The sequence below is a fragment of the Lonchura striata genome, chromosome 4A (assembly GCF_050655825.1).
Source record: "Lonchura striata isolate lonStrDom1 chromosome 4A, ASM5065582v1, whole genome shotgun sequence".
NCBI lineage: Eukaryota > Metazoa > Chordata > Aves > Passeriformes > Estrildidae > Lonchura > Lonchura striata.
Genome location: NC_140742.1, coordinates 14,671,516 through 14,697,423, shown reverse-complemented (window position 1 = coordinate 14,697,423; position 25,908 = coordinate 14,671,516). Strand labels below are relative to the sequence as shown.

Below are 25,908 nucleotides of genomic sequence, written 5' to 3'. Positions count from 1 at the left end.
AGTTTGGCGTCTTTTACTTGGTTTTGTTCAGCTGAATAATGAGTAGCCCATAAGCAGTGTTCATGCTACTGAGAAACCCAACTGGAGCAATGCTTAGATTCTGAATCCATGGTGCTAAATCTGGTCTGTATTTTAAGACCTGTGGTGTCACAAAACAAGTGCGAGCAGATTTACATTCTTTTGTCACACCTGGGCCTGAGATCCTTTACTCACAGGGAGATTGACAGGTAAATACGTGTTGTATAATTTTTTTTTCTTATTTTCTCAGAGTTACCAATATTGTTGAAAGTTACAATATTGAATAGAGGTTGCCCCACCCCATCTCCCCTAAGTGCCATCTCTGCAAAGGGCTATTGTCAGAGCTCACCCTGGGTCAGGGTGGCTCCGTGTGGTGGAAAAGTCTCTCCTCCCACCCAAGCTTCCAAAGAAAGGCTCAGCAGTCTCTGTTGCTCGGTCTCAAGGCAGTTTATTGCAAGTTATCTCAAAGATTTTCTTCTGGGGCTGCTGTGGTTTGCTCACAGCTCAGGCAGAGGCACACACACACCCTGACATCCTCTCTGACCCCGACTGCTTCTTCTCTCCCCGCCAGGGCTGCTGCTGTCTTTTGTATGGGACATTACGTGTGACATGGTTACAGTTTTTCCCAATGCCTATTACCTATATTAAATGGTGATTTTCTATCTTTTATATGGTACATTACGTGTGACATGGTTACAGTTTTCCCCAATGCCTATTACCTATATTAAATGGTGCTTTTCTATCTTTTATATGGTACATTACGTGTTACATGTTTAAAGTTTTTCCCACTGCCTATTACCTATATTAAATTGTGCTTTTCTACTCTAAACCAATCTGTGAGTGCCAACATCACCAAGATCATGGAGGTGAGGAAGAAAAAAGAGGAAGGACAGGACAGGCCCAAATCCCTCCATCTTAAAACCTCTGACCCCCATGTACAAAACCAAAACCCCTCTGTACAGCACTCAAAAATTCTTCCCTCTACTTTGTGACTACTTCTGCTATAATATCTAAACTTTTGTGACTTCTTGCTCCTCCTGCAAGCTTGGTAAATCATTCCATGGTTCAAACCCAAAATCTGTTTCCAGCTGCCTGCCAGGGTCTCAAATGCTTCTGACCTGGATCCGGAACCTCCAAAAATGTCTGAGGGACATTTTGAGTTCCGACAGGCTATCTTGTACTTCTCCATCCTGAAGTAATTCTGATTCTTGCTGACAGGATGCATTCTCTTCCCCCCAGTGCAGCAGCTCTGGGCCCCATCAGTTCACGGCTGCATGGACCTTGCAGCTCCCTGCTGAGTGCTGGGAACCCTCCACAGGGCAGAAAACAACTCTGGATCTAATCTCCATCCCACCAGCACAGGGCAGCATTAAGGTGTTTTAATAATTCTGAGCTCATCATAAAGATGTGGCATAAATGTAGAATGCATTTAAATGCCATTACCTCTCAGTAATAGTAGTTTAATTACATGAGACATGTATCCCTCATAATTTGGTTCTGACCTGCACAAAAAAGGTCTTTTGCAGATATCCAGAGGAATTATCTCTGAGGGGCTTTGATTTGGAAGCAGCTATATATTTTTGAAATAGGGCAGCTTTCAGGAACTGAAAAAATTACACTAGAACAATTAATAGAGATTAAAATGAGGTACTCTGAAATTAAAGCTCCATCGAAGAGAACATAAAATATTAGCTATTTGCTCCGGTTTGCTATGACAAAATGTATTTGGACAACAAAGATCATGAATGGCTTCTGGCATTTATAGAAATTACAATGAATGAATCAGCTGCTAATCCAGAGCTTGAGGCACTCTGGTTGTACAGATGACATTTTGAATAACTGACAGTCATGTTTAAGCCACACGGACTGCAGTGAATTTCCTATGGAACCTTTTTCCAAATATTTTGCTCACCTTGCAGTAATCCACTGTCATTTCAAATATATCTCCATTTCACTGGGTCCCAGACAACTGAAACATTGATAAAACACTTCTAAATTATTATTTCTAAGTATTTCTGATGACTGTGAGAGTGTGAAATAAAAGCCTCTGAAACTATATTTATGTACTCCACTGAATTCTAATAATGCTGGACAGCTCTGCCTTTTTAAATGAGTCACTACAGCTATTTGAAAAACTATTGCACTTGAACATGTAGGAGGTCAAGAGAGGAGAAGATGAAATCATTCCATAACAGAAATATCAATTGAAATAATAGACTTTTTTTGGAAGTTTATATAAGTACCAGTTTAATAGTAGCTGCCCTTTCAGTTCATCTCAGTTATAATATGCTAAATAAAAATGCTGTCTGAATAATCTAGAGATGATTTAACTTCTTCCAGTGGGAGATGGGGATATTTTTTTTTTAAAGAGGAACCTACATAAATTGAGTTCAAATCTCATGGCCAAAAATTTTCATTTCAAATTTCCACGTTTCTGGCAAATAATTTGAATAATTCTTTATTATTTATTTAGGAAAAAAAGGAAAGAAGCAAGTAATATGTTTATTATTAATAACAAGTATTCTTCATAAATAAATTTGTGTAGAAATTATTTTGTTTGCCATAGAAGGAACAAATTGAGGTCTGGCCAATCTGTGCAGTTTTAATTCCAATGTCTACTTGGAATATCTTAGAAAGTAGTTAATGAGATTTCAGTTATTAATTAATGAGTTTGCCTTTGTCCGTGATCACAGTGACTTTGGTGGAAAATCTACCAGTGAAAGCAAGAGCTCTCCTTGCATTTTGTCCAGGGAGTGAAGGGAGCCACTGCTGGGAGTCAGCATGTCTGGGTCCTGTGGTGATTCTGGTCATTGCTAGAATGTATCTCTAGAAGTTTTCTTACTGTCTGATGATCTTAGATAATTATATTTTCTGTGAAAATAATATTGTGGTTAATTATTAATAATATTGCACAGTGATAGTATCTCTTTCATACATCTTTTATTAGTATTTTTGGAATTATATCACCAAACCTATTTTTTTAAACTTTGCTAAACCAATTTTTTTTAACTTCTGGAATCACATTTAAAAGAATAAAAAGTTTTCCTTGAAATTGTTAGGGTTATATAACAGGTTTCTGATCCTTAGAACTTCTGAAACAGTTCAATGAGAAAAGCTTGAAGTAGGCTTGAAATATATTTTAAATTAGAAGTCTCTAAGTCAAAATGAGGTCAGTTGTGTGCTTATTGAACAGCACTTGTATGGATAAAAGAATAAGAAATCAAGGAAAATGCACACTTTCTTTTGTAAATAATGAATTCTTTGATATTCCTAAATTACTATGTCTTTCTCCATTTTTTTATCTGAAAGGCTGCATTTGTTTAAATTGACAAAATAAATTTAATACAATCAGATTGTAAAAATTACATGAAATATGGACTATTTTCTAATTTTTAGTGTTACTTGAATGATCTGAATTTTTTGTCTAGTTTTAGATTAAAAATATTTTCCTTGCTTATCAGTTTTATTTTGTAAAATGACAGATTAAATTTTGAAGTTCTGCACTCCCCTGATAGACTGCAGAACAGACTTTGCTTTTACACTTGCAGTGCTCATTCCCATCTATAAAAAAGCTTCCAGGCTTTTGTGTTTCTAACTTGGCTAAATACTTCATCAAACAGCAGAGCATATAAACAATGCATATAAACAAAGCACTGCCTGCAAATTCTCTCTCAGCTAGCTGGGCAGGAACTTTTATTTCATACATCATTCAAAACTTGCTGTAGTGATTCCACCCAGGGGGCTTGAAACAGTTAATGGGAAAGAAAAATTTCCTTTGGGGTTGGGATAGGTTTTCCCTCTTTTTTTTGTCTGTGCAGAGTAACAGAGCTCAGTTTTTTGTTGTGTGTCTCCTAGAAAACACTGAATTTGGTGGAAACTAGAGATATTTTTTAGGGGTGCAACATTAAACCCACTGACTCTTCCCTGCATTCTGTTGTGTCCTTCACTTGCTGAACCACAGTACTTTGTATCTCAGCTTTACTGAAAATTTCATTTAGCAGTTTATGGACTGTATTTTCATTTTTGGTAATGTAAATAAGTAATGAATGAGCAGCTGGATATCTGTCTTACTACAGAAAGGATATACAGCATTAGGAATGCCAAGGAACATAATTAATAGAGTTCTTAAAACCTTCATCTGTGAAAATACTGTTTACAGTAGGTAGTAAAGCAGGATTTTGCTGGATGTAGAGAAATATTAAATTCCTTAAAGTTGGAATTTAAAAGTCAGTGATTCAGAATTTGACCTAAATCACACCAGCATAAAAGTAGAATTATTTCATTGAAGCTGATGGGATTTTCTGGAATTAAAGTACTGTAAATAAATTTGGTATTTCTAGGTAAGCAGTTAACTTGAAGCCATCTTCTTCTTAAAAAGAAAAAAACAAAAGAAGACTGAATCTTAATTTTGTACAGCAGTGCTACGTTTTTTCTTTCCAAAGCTTACTGTAAAGTGGCACTAACTTTGTACTTCAGGACTGGACAGCAAAGCAGTCACATATACCTCACTGTCAAAGCTACCTATTCTGCAGGACTACAATCATCTTTATGGCTCTATTCTGCAATATTTTAATGTCTGTATCTGCTCATCTCTTTAAAAAAATAGAAATAATTTGCACCTTTTACAGATGCATTTTGTTAAATCCTGTTTTTGTGTACAGATTTGTTAGGATTACCTGTGTGGAACACAGCAAAAGCCAGGTATAGGGTGCTCAGTGTTTGTATGCTGCAGAAATTCACCACAATTTAAAAAAAAAAAAATATCACCATAGAATTTATGAATTTATTTTGGCAAGTTATTTTACAGCAGTTAATTATTTATATAAATGAGGCAGAATTATTGTGAAAAATCCAATAAAAAGTTCAATTAAAACCTAAATTATAAGTTTAATCAGAATCTTCAGCAGCATAAAACCTGATTTGCATATAGTCTCACTGAAAAATGCTTTCTGTAAGATGAATATTGCACTTTTGTGCAGTCTCAGCTCTATTAGTTATTTCTGCTGCATAAATGATCATATATCATTTTGTCGATGGCAATTTTCTCTGCAGCTGCAGTTCCTGTAAAAAAGGAATCAGCAGCTCTCCACCTTTATACTGAGAATTCAGAAGGTTCCTCTTGTGTATGAGCAGTATGTGAATCAACACAAATTAGAAAATCCAGGGTGTTCCAAGGAAAAGCTGTCCCTATCCATCCATTTCCTGTTTAGTTATACTGAATTGTTTGCCTGCCATCATAAAAATCACATTACTGCAGTAATAGCAAGTTTCAGAAAAGCTTTCTCATTACGAGTAAAAGCCCATAAATCTCAGAGTATCAACCGTAAGAGATTCCAAGTGGGGAGGTTGGAGTGCTCAGGGTCACAAGGGAGACCTCAGGGGAGCTGATGCCATTGACTGTGGAGGGAACCTGCTCTGGAAAACTCCACCTCACTTGATGCCACTGTGTTTCAGAAAGAGAAACAAGGTCATGTAAGAGAGAATTCAAACCCCAGGTGGTGGAATGGCACTGGCTAAACTCTACAAGAAAACTGCTTTTAGCATCACAGAATAGTCAGGACAGGACAACCTGCTCCTCTGATAGAATATATTCTGCAGAGTCACATCTTCAGATTTTGGTGTGGTTCTGTTTTTCAGCTCTTTTTCATCTTCCTTCTCATGCAGTATCCTCAGGCTTAGTATTTAGATCTCAGCTGTGTGAATATTTATTGAGATTGAGAATAGGGAGTCAATGGAGACCTTGTTCTACAGATACCTGTACATGACTCTTTGGTTATATTTCTGATAGAAAAGTGATCTATTTAAGAAAAGTATTTGACTAACAATGATTTGTGAACAAAATAAGCATAATGCAATAAGTGAAAAGTACATCTGTATATTCATACTTATGTGAGAGATTTCTTACTTCAGGATGAAAAATTGCTGTACAGTGGTTGTGGTTTCTCATAGCATAACTCCCTGCATTCATTCTCCAAGGAGGAATCAAGGAACAGTGATCACTACCACCTCCATTTTTTTGGTACAGCCCTATGTTCCATCATTCAAATAATTCCACAGCTCCCATAGATAAGCTGCTGAGGAGGCGAGGGAGTATCACTCTCATCTCTTTTCATCTGGAAGCAATGCAGCAGGCTCGGTTGATCAACGTCTGTAATGAGGGCTATAAGAGAGCACAGATATTCGGATCAAAGAGTAATCTCTCTCTTTTATGTAACTGCAGAGCCTCACATATCACTAGATTATTCTCTGCACTTGCTGTAAATAATTTTCCCCATCACAGCTAAGCACTTTGCAACCATTGCCTCTAAATTATAAGATGATCTACACCACCTCCACCTCTGTGCAGTTCTCTGACCTAAGGTTGCTTATTTTCACTCAGCTCCAGCTGCAGATATATGATCACAGGATTACATTTCCTCTCAAGGGGACATTTTTCTTATCAAACAGAATTTGTTTTTTTATTCAACATTTCATCATCACCTATTTTTATTACTATACTTCAGAAAGCGTGGTGAAAATATGAACTTATCTCTGTTTATGCAATGAATAGCTTAGAGCTGTAGGTGGGAGAAGGTATAGTTTCCTCTGGAGGGGTTTTAAAGAGAACCATCCTGTCCAGGTTGTCTGTGTGCTCATTTGCCTCTTTAGGTGACCTCTGACATGTAAGGAGGAGAATGGACACTCAGCCCCAAAATCTTTCTTTATAGCTGTATCCATAAAGACACCTGACTGCTGTGGTGTAGAATGTATAGGCATTCAACACCTTAGTACCTAAAGTAGTACTCAAGGTTGTGCATTCCCCTGTGATCCTGACTTAGAGTCCAACCCTGTGGCTGTGCAGCTGTGGGGGCTGAAATGAGCACAGTGCTGTAGCTTTCCATCATTCTGACGTTACCCCACAATGTCTAGAAAAATGCATATGGCAAAGGAGGATTTGTGAAGGCCCATGGAGTGGTTTCAGAAAATCTGAAACTCTATTTTTGCCTACTCATATGGCAGGATTACAATCCTTCAGAAAAAGAATGAATGCCTTTAGGTAAAATTAAGCACAAAGCAGCTGTAGGTGTATGACCAGCACATAGAACAGGAATAACCTTATCTGTCTGAAAAAGAGATGTAGCAGGCCTCCTGGGATACTGTGCCTATCCCAGGTTCAGCATACCTCAGAGGTGAATAACGTACTTTTCATAGCTGAGCTTTCACTCTGCTCATTCCATAGGAGCAGATATCCAGGAGAAGACAGTTTTACAAAGTGCCTTTCCATGGGAAGGATTGGAGAGAGAATGACCACAACAGCAGTGAGTCCTTTGCCTGCCTTTCCTCTGGTTCCATTCTGTTTGGTTCCATTCTGTTTGGTTCTATTCTTTGGTTCCATTCTGTTTGGTTCTATTCTTTGGTTCCATTCTGTTTCTATTCTGTTTGGTTCCATTCTGTTTGGTACTATTTTGTTTGGTTCCATTGTTTCACAGCTCACACATGTGGTAACACTCACCCTGAGCTGTTGGCCTCTGCCATGCCCCTGGACATCAGGCCAATTTTCAGTCAGGTTCATTGTAATTGTCACCTGCCACAGTGAATTGTCTCCAAATCCACCTTTCTGTCAGGCTTTGCTGCTCAGTTTCAGATGTCATCACCCTCCTGTGATAGGCACTGTGATAACGAGACAGGTAAAGGGCAGAGCAGGAATCCAAAGGGTAATGAAAGGAGTGAAATACAGGGCATACACCTCACAAAAGGAGCAAGGCAGTCACTGTTGTGATAGAGGGAATACACTGACAGGCCAAATAGAGATGAACCTCTTAATGCTTCAGCTCTAGTGGAGCTGAGTGGTCATGATTGCTAGTGGCTCTTAACCCACCTCTTGCAGAAAACAGGTGCTAGTGGTGCTCCTGCTTGTGTCTATTCACACATTCTGTGTGCATAGAGAGGACAATTCTGCAAAACGCATACCCAGAAAGGGTGCAGAGTCATTTTTACAATAATCTTGGAGACAGAATGTAGCATGGACAAATTTGTCGCAAAATTCCTGAGGCCAAAATATTTGTGACAAAATTTCAGAAGAGGAATAAATTCAGGAGAAGCATAAAGAATTGCAAACCCTTTAAATTGAAACTAAAGAAATATTTGATGAGTTGAAAAGAAACACTGAATTTGCTCAGTGAGCAGAGGTTTAGCTGAGGTGAACCTAGAGATGCTCTTGTCATAAAATGTTTCAAGGGTATGTAGGAAGTAAAGCTTAGAGTTTACTCCACAATGTGCTACTTACCACAGATGATGAAGAGAGGGACAAAAATCTGTGAAGAGAAACATAATGCTTAATCTGGGAATTTCACTGAGTGTTTTAAATCACACTCCATGGATGGAACATGAGTTTTAACTGAGTTTCATGTAATCCTAAATTATATGTCTCAAGCAGACTAACAAATACCAGGCACACAGATTCAAAAATTTAGCTGGTTAAAACTCAAAAGGTCTCGTAAGACAGACGTAGCTTTTGAAGTTAAGTAGAGTTGACAACATACATTTACAGAGTTCAAATGGCAAATGAAAAACATCTACAGTGAAGCAAAAGGAAGAGACCCATCTTTCACATATAATTGAAATACCTGAAGGTGCAATGCTCAGACAAGAGGAAATAATACAAAATGCCAAATGTAAGGGATATTACTTGTGACTTTACACCACCAGATACAGAACTAATATGAACAGGAGGGAAAACTACGTCATGAACAAATTCAGTTTCATATTTCCATACCTATAAATGATGTTGAATTTTGCTGATTGAGGTGTTGAATCCATAGGTTTTTTTTATTTCTTTCTTTTAACATATTGTTGATTGTGACTTTGTGCCACAAAGTGTGTGTGTTAAGCTTTGAGCTGGCAGAGCACTCACATGCAGTGGCAGACAGGCTTCACATCTTACTGAGGAATGACAAGCCATAACTGACTGCAGAGCAGTGCCTTAATTTCTGAGTTTGGGGCATTTTATTCCAGCACCCTTAGCATTTCTGTGCCTGTCCAAACTTTGTAACACAGTCTGTGAGGAGGTTTCCTCTCTTAAATATTTTTCTTCTCTCCAGTGAGCAAGGTCTGTTCTTTCAAAAGAACACCCTGTAGTTTCCATCTCCCCATTTTCAAGTGGTTGGTTTCAAACCTGCCACACTTGAGTGGCACAGCAGCACAGATTTGTCTTTCTGGGGGGAACTTAGACTAAACCTGCACCATCCAGAGCAGTGAAGGAGAGCAGGAAGGTGCAAGTGAGCCTCCCACAGTGCTCTCCAAGTGGTGTGCTGGTGCTGCTGGCTGCATCTCTCTGCTGAGTACTGGGGACAATGGGATTTGCACCACCAAGGGCTCTCCATGAGCTGAGGAGCATTGCACGAACTGTTTTGTAAGGGTCTCTCCACATTGCTCTAATTGGGAATTTAGACACAAAACTCAGCTCCTGTTCCACTGCACATTGCATATCCTGTCAGCTTTTCATGGGAGCATAAAGGGAACTGTTCAGTGTCTGCCTAACAAGTGCATTTCTGGGACTGCTTGTGCTGTTACTGGTGCCCAGTGGATGATGCCACCTGATTCTAAGCACTTGAAAGGTTTAAATGATTCAGGAACTGTAAGAACAAAATGTTGGGTAAGACAGGCTCTCTAATTAAAGTGGTAAATGTAATATTTTAAAATATTAACAAAGAGAGGAAAGGGAACGGATAAGAGAAAGGAAACATTTAGTCCAAATAAAACTCACCCCAGAAAAGGTGAAAACACTGTGCCCATGAGCTATATGAGCTATCAAAACAGGAGGCAGGCCAGCTGCCTCTTGAGATGAGAGTCTTACAAGTTGCCAGATGAAAGGAGATTGTTTTTTTTCTACATTCAGAATACATCCACACATGATGGTCTAGCTGGTGGAGGGGACAGGTAAGTTCTGCCTCAATTTCATCATTCTTTTCAGCACAGAATCAGGTATGACAATTTTAAAAGTTTATCTTCATTTAGCTAATGCAATGAAATTCAAAGTCATACAAGTTACTCATTGAGCTTAGACATACTTAAATTACTAACAAGCAGACTGATTTTATCTGTCAGTCAGGAATCCATTATAATTGGGAGTTGGTTTATATATTTTAGCAAATATTAAGTAGAATCAGAAGTTCTTCCCTTCAGAGATTAGTTCAATATGTCTTTGATATTTCTGATTGTAGAACTTCATGTTGTTAGTATGCAAATTCACATTTTAGCCCTCTGTAGCCTGCCACTGAATTTTAATGGAGTCCGACTAAAGTACTGGAGTAATAGAGTCATGATAAAGTAACAAAAGAATAAGGATACACAAGTAGAGAAAAAAAAAATTCATAAACTTTTGCCTGGATATTCCTTAGCCTGTGTCCTGGTGTGAATTGTAGAGGTAATGTGGCTGGTTTTACTGTCCCTTGTGCCAGAGTGAAAGGAGGAGATTCCTGTGATTTCACAGGTCAGCAATCAGAGAATACCAGGGCAGCCATCAGCTGCAGACTTTGTCCCAGAAAAACGCTCTGCCCACCAGCCTGGATGCAACCAGCACGATCAGACACTGCTGGCCTGCCTTGAGTGCTTGTTCAAGATTGGATTCTTAAAAATGCTTGAGAAGCAGCATTACTCACATGTTATGTGGTCTATCAGAAATATTCAGTAATTTCCATCCTGATGAGAAGGGCAGAGGTTACTCATTACAGATGACATTGAGTAATGTATAAATCTGTCAGGAGAACATGTAGAAATGTATTTTATTAAATATATTTCATGATCTTGAACCAGATTTCGGACACCACAGAATGCTTACATGTAGGTGTCCATTTCACAAGCCAAAAGTGATCCATGCTCATATATTAATTTCTGGAGATTTGGTGGATGGGGACTGCAAAAGTTGCACACTAAACTTTAGGAAGATAACACTGAGCTTGATTGAAATGCTGCTGGATTGTCTTCAGAGTAATTCCTAATGGTAAGGGAGAGACTGTGTAAGGAAAATTTCAGTTGCTTCTAAATAAAAGATAGAAATAATTCAAGGATTGAATTTGGCCCTAGCTTTAGAAAAATGACAATAAACGAGGAACCTCATTTGTGGTGTCTTATGAAGATATATTTTGTTACAATTGTCAGTAATGAGAAGCAAAACAGTTTATATCACCAAGTGTTTTCTTTCCTTAAGATCCATGCAAAAACCTTAACAAATATTCTTAACTGCGAATACTTAAGTTAATAACTTCTCATTCTGAGAAAAGGAAGTCTTCAGGCTTCTTCCTCTGAGTGTTCTAGATTTGACAATAAATTCAACTCAGATGCATAAGGGTAAAATCCTTGTGAATTTATTATTCTACTGTTAACTGGTGTCTCTCACAATTTATGACAGTTTCAAATGTGTTTTGAACTTGAGTGGATTAGAGGATAGGTGTTTGAACAGTTAGGATTTAAGTTTTCAAACACTGTCTTTTAAGAATTCAGGATTTTTCTCTTAAAAGAAAGTCAAAGTTTTTTTCATAGTCCTTATGAGACTCAAAAATAAATTTTTCATGAGGAAAAAACAGCATGTTTTGAAGACTTCCAATAAAACTGTTGGCTGTATACTTGTAGTGTTCTGTACAAAGGGCTTATGACTGGAACCATGCCATCCTTTTTTCCCCAAAGATATAAAGACAGAATGTTCATGTTTTCCAGATACTGTTTTCCTCTTTTCCTACCTGCCTGTCTCTTTCTATATATGTGTATTTTAAGAACAGATTTTCAAGGGGGAAGAAGTGGGGAAGGGCAAGGAAGAATTATCTGGAAAATATTATCTCCTTTTTAGAATTTAGAGTTACAACCGTAGCAATGAAAATCAGGAAGAAACAACTACCGGTGTTAGTTTCTCTTCTGCATGAAATCAGATGTGTTTAAACAAACCCACTTGGGATTATTTAAACAGATGAAATAATCTGTCTTGATCAGCAAAAGATGCACCAGCCCCAGCACTGGGAGGCTGCAGAGCCATTTCAGCATCCCTGCCCGTGGTGATTTCCAGCTCAGCAGAGCTCCTGAGCTGGGACTGACAGGGAGGCACCACCTCCAACTTCCATGGAAATTTATTTAACAGCATCTCTCCACATCCTCTCTATAAGCATCCACACAAGCATCTCTGTAACAGCAATACTGTGCTGCACACGTGTAGAGCCCAGCAGATAATAAGTGCTTTTAATGAACCAGCAGAGATGGGAAGGGGCAGAAAATCCCTTCTGTCTGCACCAGCTCTAAAAATTTTACTCTGCACTTTTTAAAATACTAAATGTCTCTCTGAGAACTCTAGAATTGCTTTACAAAATTGGCTTTTTGGTGGGAAGAAATAAGCAGATAATTTTTTTTTTTTGTTGTTGTTGACAAAATCTGTTATAAAGCTGTGGTATATATTGAGAGAAGATGAAAGAAGGACTCCCTGATTTGTTTTGGTCAGAAAAGTATGTCATTAATCTACTCTCAGGGTCAGTTGGAGGTGTAAGCAGAAAATAAACTCTTGTAACATAATAAAATTCTGATTCTACCTTTTCCTGAAACATTTACTGTGTCCCCTAATGGGAAGTCACAGTTTACATGTATAAATGTAAAATGTGAAAAATGTAATTTATCCCAACTTATCTCAGAAGTTTCTGTGTAACTAGGAACTACTCTGGAAAACAGTCTTAAAAAACACCTTACTCTGGAACTTTGCAGGAAACTTGCAGTATTATAGAATATGTTTTATCAACTGGAAGGCTTTTTTTTTTTTCTTTTATATTTTTTGTCAGGAACAAGCAGATTAATTGGATTACTTTTGCAGGAATAACCAGCTAAATTGGATTAACCAGATGAACTGATAAAATCCCTTCACATTAACACAATGCCCAGGGATTTCTTCCTGACGTCTCTATTTCTATTAACATCTTCCTCTTCCTCATTGTTTGAGATGCTAAAATGCTTTTCAAATTGTATTGTGAAGTGACAGCATATGGTAATTTGGGTAGTATATGATCAAGAAGCTTGATGACCCTTGCTCTAAAATATGGGAGAAGGTCTGTTTCTGTTGAAAATCAGTGTCTCCCACTTACCATAGGCCTCCTTAAAGAATGGCAATCAGGTTTTCCCCGTTTACCCCTTGCTGTCCACCCTCCCTTCACCACACAACAGGACTTGTTTTCCACCTCTGACAGGTCCTGGAGCCCTAAAATTCCCTCTGCTTAAGATCTGGCAGAATGTTCTTTTGCTGTTCTCTCTCCTGTTTAAGGGAACTCATTACAATTCAGTGAGACTGATTTCCAGTTTCTATTGGGAGTTTCACATTCCTGACCAGTGTGAGAAAGTTTCAAACCATTTGATGGTAAAATTTAGAGTGTGCCAAGTGCCCTGGGAACATGCACAGGAGACAAAGCAGAGCTGCACTCTGCTCCCAGAGAGAAGCACCATTAAGTCAGTGGGCAGCTGGAGCAGGCACTGAAGTTTGAACACTCTGCTTGATAAGGCCACCAGTAACAGACCCAATATACTCAGTGGTGCACACCTCTTTGAAGTGACTTTAGGAGCTGGAAAAGGCATGGAAAACAACCCTGTCCTGGGTTTATTTTGTTGTACCTGCAGTGATGTGACTTGAGAGGTAGGAAAGAGCTGGGAATGGTAGCTAGGACTACACAGAAGTATAGTTTGTTCCTGCTTTCATTTAAAATGCTGTGCAAAACAAAGACACTATTTACAGAATATTAGCCCCTTTTGTTCATTTTTTGATGTCTCAAAGGCATTTCTATTATCCATTCACCTTTGTGTTCACCGTCTATTTCACAGTTTTTCTGCAAGGATGGGGCTTTTCACAAAAAGACCTTTTTCACAATTCACTGTTATAACACAAGGTGAAAACTGATTTTCACAAATTCATATTCAACTCATGCCTGGATTGAATTAAAACTAGAAGGACAGTGAATACATTTTAATGTTTGTCTCCATTCATAGTAGTCTAATGGGATCCATGAAAGTGTTTGTGATATGAAACCCATAACAGGTTATTGTGCTAAGTACGTGTTGCTCCTGTGATTATCTCAGCCTCATGCTTAGGTTATTGGTTGTTTGGGGGCTACAGTCTTTATCTCTGCTCTTGATGGACTCATTATGTTATTTTTCTTTAAATAATGTTGAGAATTTAAATATAATTAAAACTTGGTTCACATTTTGAGCTACTTAACCATCTTTGTTACTGAGTTCTGGGCTTGGAGTAAGGGGCGTTGAATGTTGCCTGCAGCTTACATATAATTTCTTTTTTATAAGTCAAACACTTAAGAAGCAAAAAGCTTTTTTAGCAGTTTCAGTGAAAGCCATTTGGCCAGAGGGATTTTTTCACTGCCACATGTTACATCCTTCCACAGAAGTACAGCGCTGCCATTTCAATTTGTCTCATGTGTATCTGTGTGTCTCCTGTAATCATGCAGACTTGCCTCTTAAATCTGTTGTCACTAAGTGCTAGTCTGGAACAAAAACTGGTTCCACAAGCATGCTGTACAAAGAAAGACTAGGTAAAAAGCAGCATAGGTAGGAAGAGGCACAGATCTTCGGGTTAATTTTCACCAGACTAATCTACCTCCCAGTCTACACAGCCCAGTTTTTATTCAGTTATTGAAGGCCTCCATTGGTTCTCCCTTCCACATTCTCTTTTCTTTGTTGTTTACACTTGTTTTAATCCTCTTGTTTCTCATCCTTTGCCATCACCTCTCACTCTGAGGTGTGTGCAGACCCCCAGTTCCTCTTTGCCTCGCTGTGCTTTGAAGTCAGCAATCATTTATTTAATGACATTGACACAGGACTCAAAGGAGCACAAAGTTTGTGACAAGACAGAGATGCCTCGAGATCCCCAGCTGGGTGAAGTCTGCCAAGAGCAAGCGCCAGGTTCTGCAGCTGGGACAGGGCAGCCCTGCGGGTGTTTGTGGCTGGGGAACGCTCTCAGGCACAGGGTGGGACTGCTGGCCTGGCCCAGCAATGATCCTGATGGCTCCTTCCAACCCAGCATCTTCTATGGGTCTGTGATTTCCTTCTCAGACAGGGCTGGGGAAAGGAGAAAGCACATTTCGCTTTAATACCAACTTGTAAAATGGGTTGAGAAGCCAAATACAGACAGATTTGGACACACTGGAAAGCCACTGGGTGCTTTCCTTCCACACTGACCCAGCTGAGCAGGTGTTACTGGTTTAGAGGCACTTTACCCTTCTAACCTGCCTCTCTTTAAAATTCTAAATTTTAAAGTGTTTGTTGGAAAGCAAACTACAAAGTTAGAAATTGGAGGATTCATGTTATTGTGCTTAAGTTGCCTTAAAACTGGGTATTTAGTCTCTGCCATCTGTTTATATCCCATCTTTAGATTGGTTCCCAGGGAAATGAAATGAGCTGTCCCTGCAACCAGGCTTTGATGTGAACAAAATAAGACTTAAACATACCTGCTAGGATTATAATTCACATACTCTGAGACATAAGCTAGTGATTTCCTCCCTAGCTTACTGACTCAAATCCAGTTTGATATCTGTTTCTGTGAAAATTGTTTATACTATTTGCTGGCAGGTAATGGGATTATTTAGATAAAACAAGCAAATGTGTTTTATGCAAGTTTCCTGCCAGTATGGCCATGTACATATGACAGGTACTAGACACATGATTTTCTTTGGTTGAGATGAAAGGAAAAGCACTACAAATAGTTTCTCTCACCAAGTAAAAGTGCAAAGCAAAATATTGCACTGCAGTATTTTAGAGACATGTAGGAAATGTACTCTCAGAGTGTTGTGGAGTTTTTCAATTTTTGCTGGAGGTTACTGACTCTGCTTTTGTTGAAACACCACAAGAGCCAGAGGTGAAAATCCAGGTTTTTTTTCCATTTGCTCCTGCATGTTTTCATAGACCAAATGATGGAAGGTCAAGTCTGGGAGGGAAGAAGTAGATATCCAGAATTAAAAAGTGAGAGAGATCCAGCTGGCAGTTAAAGAGTTGTTTGAGAACACAGTGACAAGGCTCAGTGGTTGAGAATACATTGCTGTCTTTACTTGCTAGTAACTTTGTTTCATCTATTGCTTTATTAAAATTGAAATATGGAAGAAAGAAATGAGATGGGGAGTATTATGGGGGTTAAACTACAAGATTTTTGAGAGGAAGGAGACACAAACATAGTGATGATTTGGTTTACATGAGCTGCTTAAGAAAATGTATCTCCAAAAAATCTGTGATTGGTGAAATGAAGAAGGAGGGTTGAAAGATTAATTAGGCAGGGTTTTTTTATGTTCATTTTTTAATATTGAAAAAGTATTTAAGAAGGACAAAAGAGGGGAAAGGAAATGTGATGGCAAAGCAACGTGCTTCTGCAGTACCTACTGCAGCTGAAATGCTGTGAGGGAAGCTCAGGCACGACCTGAAGGCACTGAGAGAGCAAAAGCAGCAGAGATACAGGAGAGAAGCAGCTATGAGTGTTCAGAGAGGTGTCATCTAATTCTGATATCATTCACACCATTTAACAGCAGAAACTTCTCCACAGGAGTCAGAGGAATTTCACAGCTTAAAACTGGTGGGGGGTTTAGGACTTTTGACTCCTTGTTGAAAAGAAATGGCCTGACTGAAATCTGAACCGCTGGAATTGAATTTAAAGAGGAATGATGACTCACAATTGGAAATAGTACTGTGGATGCCTCAGGACTGGCTATACAATATTCTTTTCCTGATTATTGTGATGATGACCTGAAACCTGCATAAAGCCATTATGCAGCATTGGTCATTAATGAGGTTATGCTTTAGGAATTGTGCTGGTTTAACTGAGATTAGTTTGTGATATGCCACAAAGCAGCAGCTGGGTCAGAGGGCCTCTGTGTAGAGCTGGATTTCTGATATTCTTGGGGCTGAAAGGATAGCTGATAGGGCACTTGGATACAGCAAAAGGGGGAATTGTCCCAGACAAATCTGTAGGTTACAGGACAACAGTCCACCTGGGAACTGAAGACATTCGTGTTCTCTAATGCCACCATTATTACAGTGCTATCCTGGGTAATTTTTGTTGGAAGAAGTAGTAGCAATTCTTATTCTTAGGCTGCCTGCCACTTCATATTATAGAGGGTTCTTGTAACCTTTATCTGAATGTTTTCAGCACCTCATCTGCTTGCAAAAGACTTTTGAAATTCAGTGAAGTGGAAGCCTTCAGGGTAATAAATGTTCACAAGCAGAATCACTTGGGAATGTTCTGTGAAAGATTCAGAGGTTTTCTGTTTGAAAATTGCTGAATCCCCTAAACTGAATCTTTCCCGATTCCAGACTTTGGACAGATGTGAAATGGAAAACCTGGTCAAAATGAGAGATAGAAAAAGACATTCACAAAATAGCCGTTATCAACAAAGAAAAGGAGACAGAAAAATTGTCTACCTGAGAACAGCCAGGCGACCAGTGCTTAAAATACTTAGAATTCCTCATTTGGGAGGCTCACATTTTAATTGCTGCTCCAGATTAATAGCCTGAACCTGTACTTTCAATGTGCAAGATGAATGCAACAGTGTCTGAGCTCTGGGGTTTGTAATTATTCCTTCCCTCCTTCATTGGAAATGAGAATTTTATCTTTGAGACACATGATTTTGTGAATGGCATGGAAAGCCCTGGGCATCTGCAGGTCTCTTTGCAGGTACAAAAACACTGGCAGAGCTGAAAGGGGAAGTTGGAGCTCACCTGCAGGAAAGTGGCCTCACCAAAAATGCACTGAAATGCATAGACCTGAGCCACGTCATCTCAGCCAAAATAATTTTAAATCAGTGTGATTCTAAAGCTGGAGTTACTTCAGGACTGTATGAGCTACAGTTTGTAATGCATATGGCATATTCAACCCAGATTGGGTGGTCTATTTTCAGCACAGATAGAATAGTTCTTTCTGTGACAAGAGGTTTCCAAAACAATTCATCTGAAAGAGGAAGCTATTCAATTTACCAGTCTGGAAAAGTCTTTCCGTTCATAAAAGGTCTAACTTCTAAACTCAAAATATATGGTTCTTAAGATGACTGAGCCTATTCCTTATTAATTCCAAAGTGTCCTCCTCTACAATACTTGGATATTTACACTTTAGTGGTGTATTGCCAATAAAAAAATGAGATGGACATTTCTGCAATTGCCCTTTTGCAGCAGGTAAAGTCATTAATCACCTGCAGTACTCTCCCACTGCAGCAGGCCTGGGGATAATAAACACCCATTAGAAACCAACAGCAACAGACTATTCTCTCCTGAGCTGTATGGTTCCCTGTAATGAAAATGTTAGTCAATAGAGGATATTTTACCTCATTGAAATTCTTTTCAATTTGAGATGTGAATGCAATGGTAAGGGAAAGCATTCAGGTGATAGTTTTATAAACTCACATGCTCTGTTATTTCACTGTAGTCACACAAAATTATTTTTGCTACTTCTGCTCCCTTGGACTAACTTCATAAGTAAATTTTTGATGCAGCTTCCACATCTTGTCTGTCCTCAGAAAAAGAAAAAGGAATATTAGGATGAGCAGAGGAGACTTTTGTCCATGGGGCACAGAATTCAATCTTTCAAATTATTCAACAACCGGAAAGGAAGATGAAAGGAAACCAACTATATTTATTTTTATAATTTAGTTTAATGTGGGAATCACAGGTTCAACTGGGTACTCCAGAGTGATGTTGATGTATCCAAGTAATCTTCCCATGTAATGTTTTTTTTTTCCCCTCTATAAAAATGGAAAAAAAGGCATTTCTTACTTTAAAAAGGCTGAAAAAGTAATTATAACAGTGAAATATTTCAGTAACTTGAGGCTGAAGAGCAACATATTTCTTCCACTATGAAAACTACTTGCCCCAATTTTTTTCCATTTAATCTCACCCTTTGTTTATTAGATTTTATTATTATCAATACAGTTTGCACAAAATTACATGGAAGGCCCCCTTAAATCCTCTCCAAATCAGATCCTGCATCCTCTGAACCGTACTCAGCAAAACAAAGGTCCAACAGCAAACTAAATGAGGAAAACCTTAGCAAAATGTTACTTGGAAAATTTTCAAACCAGCTCATATGTACAGTGTGATGCTGATGGTTGCAGGGTAAGTGAAACAGATATTCACAGCAGTTAAAAATGCTGGTTTTTGACAGAAGGTTTGCATGTGCCCTTCAAGTTCTGTGGGAAAGAAAACTCTTCAGACAAATGTTAACACATTTTGCTTTACACCAGGCCATGGGGAGGCACAGCCAATTCCACCAGGATCAGCTTAAATTGTAAAGAGTTCCTCCACTGAGTTCTTTCCCCTGTCTGTACCCTCCAAGTGTTGCTTGTTTTCTGGAAACCACAAAGCTAGGAGGGAAAGTCTTCCCAGATAAACACTCTTTGTACCAACTGCTAAGAGATTTTCTCATTATCCTTTCAGTAAAGCTCCCTCTTGCTATTGTTATTTAAATAGTTCACTGCAGACACATTTTAACGTTTCAAATAATTTTCCTTCCTTCTTTGTTTCTGTTAGAGGGCAATGTTTTCCCTCTTTTCAGAAAATAATAACAATACGGCTTTGTTGACTCATCAAGTTGCATTTAAAGGCCAGAATTTTGATGAAAGTTGGTGAATTCTTTTTGCAGTAAGAGTGAGTGTAACTAAAGGAATTAAAAAAAAAAAAAGTCATAAAGATAAGATATTAAAGTACAGAAATGAAATTATACACTTTTCATACTGTAATAATGGGGTAATAAAAGTTAATTCCCTAAGTGAGCTTAGCTAAGAAAAACTGGATCTGGCCATCAGGTACCAAAGGAATTTTAGATGTTTGAAATTCTGGTATTTGCCACTTAAACGTGGAGGCACTGGAAATTCCCAGCACCTGTGTTTGATATGTGTCTATGGATTCACTTTGGGACATCTGTGTTGGTCAGGGACTGCACAGCACTGGGCACTTTCTGTGTTTTTTAGGTCAGGAAGAGGTCTCAGAAACATGCTAAGTACCTTTTATTTTCTTGCTCCCACAGATTTAAGAATGTGAATTTGCTCATTAAACCCTCTGTGTCTATAATTTTGTAGCAATAAATTCTGAGGCCTTAAAACTGTACGAGAAAAGTTTACTTAGAGAAATTTATCTTTGCAATTTGTTCACCTTTTGGTACATTCACTGGCATAAATCAAGTGAACTATTTATTTGTAATTGCTGGTTGATTTTAAAAAATCATAATAATGGCACTTTTGTCAGGAAATTCTAAAGGCCCAGGACTAAATTACAATTTTCAATGCTCTTTACTTTGAAAAACTGATTCAGAGAATACTTTACAGTAGTCCGTGATTTGCTTTTCATTTAATCTAATAAGTTTTAACATACTTTCCCAGAAAATGGAAAACATTAAACATACAGTATCAAGATTGAATCTCAGGCAGAACTAATAACTTCTAAAAACTTTTCTTTTACTATTGATATATTTGTGATGAAAATTACTGCATTCTTCTACCAGAATTATATGTCCAGGTTTCCCACTTCTTCTGTTTTCTTTTGGCCTTTTTTTTCACCCAGGAACAAAATGAGATTCAGATTAAACCTATAGTGGAAAATAATCTTTTGCTTCTACCTGCAAGTTCACTTAGCTATGGTACAGAATACTAGCAAATTTCTTTAATTGCCTATATTTATAAGGCCAGATTATATTGGTTAGAATAGTTATTTTTTTTGTCAGATTTTATTTTCTTTTAAAGATGTTCTTTCTCTAGACAAAAAACCTTCAGTATGGCAAAGCATTTAAATTGTTTTGGGAGCTAATACGTGGACTACAGGCAGATTTCAGCTGCTATAAATCTTCTTTAGCTGCACAAAAGTGAAAGGTTAGGTTATTTCAACGAGGTACCAGGCAAAAAAATATTTTACATGGGAAAAGAAAGATGAATTGTTGCCAGCACATAATTCTGTATGTACAAGTTATTTGCCTAGGAGCTGTCCATCCTAACCCGTTAGTTCATAAGAAGGTTACTCTGTTAAAGGATCAATAAGGTTTGCTAACAATGTAAAGCTGTGCAGGGAATTTCAGACAAGATTAACGGGATTAAAGTGCCATTTTTTAAGCCCCTGCCTGAACCCAGCACCTTTGGGAAGGTGCTGGCAGCTCCTGTGCTCCTGGCTGCAGCAGCAGCTCTTGTTTCTCGTGGGGTACAGACACCCGAGAGCCCCCGGCGCGGTGCCACGGCACCAGGACGTGTGTGCATGGAACAGGCACATCTTCCAAGGCTGAAACCATCCTCATCCCACCCAAAGGTTCCTGCTAAATGGAGCTGATGCCATTTGCTGGTGCAGGACACTGTTCTCTACAGGAAAGTGTTTTTCCAGGTCCTTGAGTATGTTAACGAGCCTTGACTGTCCAGAGCAGCTTCACCTGGGATCACCACCCACACCCCCTCTGCTTTTCTCCTCTTCAGGAGCTGTGCTGTGGTTCCTACTCCTTCCCTGAGCTGTCTGGTAGCTAGCCCTGTTTCCTCCTGTCCCAACTAGCCAAATGGGGGTTCAGAATTTACCTTGGACTTGTTTTGTGTACTGTATCTTGTCAGAGGATCACTGGGTGGCCAGCTGAACGTCCACAGCCCAGCTCTGCCCGGATGCTCTGGCACCGCACCTGACAGGTAAGATTGCTGCTTGCTCAGCCTCAGCTCCTGGTCTGTCCTTCCTTGTGCAACAACTGTTTCTGCTGCTCCCTGATAAATCCATTAGCAGTTTCTCAATTGCATTTCCAGTGGGGAAAAAGATAATGTCTCACTACCCTTGCTGAGCATAAAGTGTTATCTTTGAACTGCAAAGTGCATATCAGGTGCAAGTGGGTCTGTCACACTTGTATGGGGATACTGGTTGAGTCTCTTTGCTGATTTACCATGTAAAATGAGCTTTCCACTTGCTAGAGGATACTTTGCTACTAAACTTTAGGTTATTGAGCCGTTGGGTTACCTCTGGAAAGTACAAGCTGCTCGGCTGACTTTATTTCTGTTTATTTGTTTGTTTGGAGTAAAACTACATAAATGGTTTTCATCCACCTCATCTGAATGGGAAGAATGGATCTTTGGGGAGTCCAACAGAGGGTGGTGAGGAATTCATCCTGTGCAGGGGGCTGGGGTGAGCTCTGGCCTGAGGCAAGAGGCTGTGAATTGCTGCCCTTTGGATAGCAAAGGGTACCTGTGGCTCAGGCAGGGGCTGAAACATCAGACTGTGAGGGGTTAAAAGTCCAGAGTTTGCTCTGTTTGGGGTCATCCTCACAGGCACCAGGTGGAGCTGTTTCTGTGTTGCTGCACAGGAATAAATTATTTTATGGAACGAGACAGTTGAGAGTCACCTGTGGGAAACCTGGGGTAAACCTGGTGTGAGTGTGAGATGTGGGGGAGACACACAGGGACCCGTCAGACCCCTGCAAAGGGGCTTCAGTCCCAGCAGTGATTGTCTGGGGTGGTGTGAGTGTGCCTGCCAGTCTTGGGAATGGTCAGAGTGGGAAGTTTCCATAACAGGAAATTCCAAAATCTAATTACCAGAATAGAGGAGAAAAGTTTTGTGTAAATATATTGACGTCGGGAGGGATTAAATGAGGGTAAGAGATGGAGAGCAAATCCTACAACTACAGTCCAGAAATCTCTACAAAGAGAAGACTGAGCAGCAGGGGAACAGGGTTGTTGAAGTGGAAGTGTTGGAGTGAGAACAAACTGGGTTACCATAAGGACTTGTTGGACAGTTAGTTAATGAAATCTGATAATTCTTTATCTCTGGAAATAGATACTCTGGAAGTGCCCTATTCTAGAAATTGTTGTACAAGCTTAGGCCATTTAACCTTAGTTTCACTAACTCAGAATCATACACTAAATTCATATTTGCTCTGCTTCAACAGAAAGGGTGAAAATTAATCTTAGTTTTTGACTGTAGGATACCTAGGAGAGCAGGAGACTTGAAGCATAAGAGAACACCAAATATCTTTAAAAGGAGCCACAAGCACAAGTGAAAATCTTACTAATTTAAGAGTCCTGAGTTCTCATGGAACTCTCAAGAATCTTCAGCATTGTATTCTGGCACAGGATGTTAAACCTGCTGTGTCACTTCGAGCAATTGGACTGATAATCATTGACCTTTGTCATTAATCTGGCATTTAGAAAACTCTTAGCCTTTTAATGCATGCTTCAATATTAAAATGCCTTAATTTACATATTTCATTTCTACATCTTGGTTGTGAAGCTGTTGCATTTAATGAGCTATTGACAACTAGAGGAAAATTCAAATGCATCCAAATGTGGCCTCAATTGTCTGAACCCATGGCTGTTTCTTTTCTTCTTGGAGGATGATATAAACCGAGGGCAAAATTGTTATTGATAACGCATGTTTGCAGGATAGGAGTTGCTTGCCTTGTTAGGTCCTGGCTGAGAAAATGTTGCTATTCATAAAACTCTTGGTTTTTAGTAGGAGCTAGAATTGTCAGTGATTGATCTTCAGATTGCTTTCATTATGGGGCATCCACATAGAAAGAACACTGTGTTTGGTTTCATTTTTTGCCAAGGAAGGTAATTTATAATGCTAGTTCATGAATAATGGCCAAAATAGATTATGAAGCTCAGAGAGCTTCATCCTCAGAGTGTTTTAAGCTCAGGGCACACTGAAGATTGACATTAGGTAACTTTGCTATTCTTCTAGATTATTTAAATGTCTCTCTTAATTTTTTTTTTCTCCAACATTAAATCTCTCTGCCAGGACCTCACCCATAAAACAGGATCACTGAAGATGAGTTAGCTCTATAAAAAAACCACATTTATTATCTGGATAAATATTTAGCATATTTCAAAAGAGAGTTAATCTTTCCTCTGTCTGCTGGGAAAATGACCATTCCCCTCTCTTTGATCTCTTTCAACTGAAAAATTTCATATTCCTTCACAATTTCTTAAGTATTAATACTTATTTTTTTGAGTAGGTTTCATAGTATTTCACTGAATTTTTACTGTTTAGTTGAAATACAGCTTTGTAAATTCTTCCTAGTCCATATATTTTGTTATAGTAAATTTTTCTGTAGAAGATTAGAGAGAGTTCAATACAAATAATTGTGGTAGGATCCAGCTGAGTTAATTTCCCAGTGGATTTATCCAGAGGTGTAGATCATATCAAAATTAATTACAAAGTCTTCTATAACTTATTTAGCAAAGTCTCTGCTTATTTGCAAATAACAATTGAGGTACTACCAAAATAACAGAACCTGAAGTCATTGAACAAGACTAATTAAAAATTTGTTTACATTTAGTAACAGCAGCTCAAATCAGAATTGCCTTCCCAAGTGATAATTCATTGTCAGGTTTTTTCTTTCATATGTTAGCTAAGGCATGCAATGAATGATTCAGGCTAATTCAAACTGCTTTTAAAATTCACCAGCAGCTGTAACCAGGGTAACCTGTAATTCTAATCTTGGTTCACTTGAAAGTATTAAGCTTTTTTTATCAGATCTTGTGGTGAGCTCTTCCTTTATATATCAAACATTCATTTAATGTGAATCCGCTGTCCAAGGAACTGTCAGGTTACTGCAACACTCGGTGGGTGCAGTCTCTATATTGCAATTGCTGAGGCTTTTGAAATTTGAGTGTTGTTTCTAGTTAGTTTTTCATTATGTGCAAGCAAAGAATTTAAATATATTAGTTTGGTAATTGACTGAAAAAATATATTTTCCAATTGCCCAGGTATGGGAAGGTGCATGCCAGAAGTTCTAATATTAGATTGAAAACTGAAGCACAATAACAGATATATTTAGAAATGCAATTTTTATCCTTGCTCCTTCTTATTGGTAGTGTGCTGAGCTGTGTGGGTAATTCCTTTTGTCCCTCAGCTGGGCTGAGGGATGGGAGCACACCTTTGCGTGGGCAGCACTGAGAGCTGCAGGGTTGATCAGCAGGAAATGTTCCCTGTGTCAGCAATCCTGCCTCGGCTGCTGGAGGCACAAGTGCTGGCAGGGACAGTGCCAGCATGGTACAGCTACCATGGCCAGTGGGTAAGAGTGGAACAGACAGAGGTTTTCTGCTTACCTCCACCAGGAAAGCTTTCATAAATACAGAGAACCTCTCAAAAAGAGCCCTTCCTATAATGACTTGGTCATTTGGAGTAGCAGCAGTCTTGTACTTCCATCCCTTACCGGGGGTACTTGCCCATGAGCATCTTGGTAGTTAGATGGATGTCAGTATGATTTAAGATGGAAATAAATTTTTTTCACAGTATAGTTGATTAACTTCTGGTTTCAATATTTATTTTTAGCCAAATGAAAAAAGCAGTAGTGATTACCCCAAGTTGTTACACTGCTCATGCATGATGGATATGCTATGTAGAACACAGTTAATTTACCTTCTAACTGCATATTGCACTTCCTGCAGTGTCAGTTATATTGAATGATAAAGTTAAAACCACTCTGGGATTTAATCTTTTTTATTAAAATTGTCAGCCATATAAAGAGGGAACCATCTACATCAATGGAACCTGTACTGGCCCCAGCTGCTTGTTATTTATGTGCTCCTCTGGTGTATCACACATATTGCTGAGCAGACTCTGCATAAAGTCACACTCCTGAAATATAAAGAGAGACTCCTCCTGCCAGGACTATAATTGAGTTTTACATAGCAGTCATCTAAACAGAACAGGAAGTGACAAACAGATATTCTAGATTCTAGCGTTTACACAGAATACATACTGTGTTATTATCTCTCTTTCCTTATTTCTAATCAGCTGTTCTAGTTTGTTTTAATTCATAGTAAATTACTTTTCTTTTTTTTTTTTTGGTAAAATGGAGCACCTACTTTCTTTTCAGATGTATTCTGCAGTATAGGTAAAATTTGGTAAATCAATTTTAAGTCTATGCATTTGAAAGATTTCACTGTTGAT

At 38.7% G+C, this 25,908-nt stretch overlaps 1 long non-coding RNA gene across 2 annotated transcripts in view; it reads left to right on the top strand.

Annotated features, from left to right (window-relative positions):
- Nucleotides 1–25,908, top strand: part of LOC146763291 (uncharacterized) — a 206,694-nt gene that overhangs the window by 75,497 nt on the left and 105,289 nt on the right. For both annotated transcript variants that reach the window (XR_014952482.1, XR_014952481.1), the window contains exon 2: nucleotides 7,238–7,316. This is a non-coding gene — a long non-coding RNA (uncharacterized LOC146763291). The remainder of the gene's footprint in view (nucleotides 1–7,237; nucleotides 7,317–25,908) is intronic.